Below are 1,322 nucleotides of genomic sequence, written 5' to 3'. Positions count from 1 at the left end.
ACAGAGAGAGTCTTATGCCAAAAGCCAAAGAATAAAAATAGGTTTCAGATGAGATTGTCTAATAAGGAGGTGGAGGTCATTCCACAACTTTAGAGTAGCAACTACACAAGCTCAGTATCCTCTGAGCCTCTTTTTAGACCTCTGTACTTCCAGGAGCTGCCCGGTTGGGTGCAGGTTTGAAGAGGACCCAAATGAAGAGACTGAAGCTGAAGGTGGTTTTTAGCAGAGCTAATAACAAAACTTGGCAAGTAAAGCAAAAATCCCAAAATAACAAAATAACGAATTACCAAAATACAGCGGGACATCAGGAAAAACACACAAGCAGCCAAGAAATGACGAGGATCCAGCAAACAGTGACTGAACAGGAGGTGTATAAATGGGAGACTAAATAAAGATCAGCAAATTGGGAGCAGGTGTGGAGAGAAGAATCGAGAAGGGAGCTAAGAAAATCAGACTGACACAAGAGGGCAACAGAGTAACACAAAATGGAAATGATAGCATCCATCCATTAATCCATTTTCCGTCAAGCTTTATCCCAGCTGGGGTAGCAAGGGGTGCTAGTGCCTATCTCCAGCTGTCTACAGGCGAGAAGCTGTGTGTACCCTTGAAAGGGGACAAGAGACAGACAGGACAAACAGCCATTCACGCACACACTCACACCTAAGCAGAATTTAGAGAAGCCAACTGACCTAACAGTCATGTTTTTGGACTATAGGTGGAAGCTGGGGTACCCAGAGAGAACCAAACTAAACTGCATGCAGAAAGAACTCAGGCCGGGAATCGAACCCGGAACCTTCTTGCTGCATGGCAGCAGTGCTACGCACTGTAAAATGACTATGTTTTCCTTTCCCCTTGGCTTCCTCCTAGTTAATCTTGCCCACACCTGCTCCCAATCTGCTGATTAGCTTGTCTTGGTTCAGTCTTCCAATACATACACCACCTCTGCAGCCACTCAGTGCTGGTTTGTTCTTTTGTTGTTCCTTCGTCTCTGGCTTCCCACGTGAGTTTTTCCTGATGAAATCATTTTTTTTATTTTTTTTGTATTTCTGCCTCACTTGTATTTTGTATTTCTGCAACACTCAACTCTGCCTCCTGGTCTCTGCATTTGGGTCCTGTTTCTGACCATCCTTGCAACAATTTAATATTTATTACAATTGATCCAAAATTAATATTCTGAAATGCTCTCTGTGTCTAACTTAAATGTCAAATCCCCTGCCTGGCCCTACAGCATCTTTAAAACAAAGTATTTCAAAAGCTTTAGTTCTGGGTCTAAGGCCCCGTCCACACGAAGTCAAACCCTGGCCTAAACGCACAAATTTTTC

At 43.4% G+C, this 1,322-nt stretch overlaps 1 protein-coding gene across 1 annotated transcript in view; it reads left to right on the top strand.

Annotated features, from left to right (window-relative positions):
* Positions 1-1,322, top strand: part of LOC107104061 (gamma-crystallin M2-like) — a 12,828-nt gene that overhangs the window by 10,765 nt on the left and 741 nt on the right. The gene's annotated exons all lie outside the window — the stretch shown is intronic.

The sequence above is a fragment of the Cyprinodon variegatus genome, unplaced genomic scaffold, assembly GCF_000732505.1.
Source record: "Cyprinodon variegatus isolate N-32 unplaced genomic scaffold, C_variegatus-1.0 Scaffold1602, whole genome shotgun sequence".
NCBI classification, from domain to species: Eukaryota; Metazoa; Chordata; class Actinopteri; order Cyprinodontiformes; family Cyprinodontidae; genus Cyprinodon; species Cyprinodon variegatus.
Note: the sequence above shows the minus strand (reverse complement) of the source record. Positions and strands in the feature narration are given on the sequence as shown.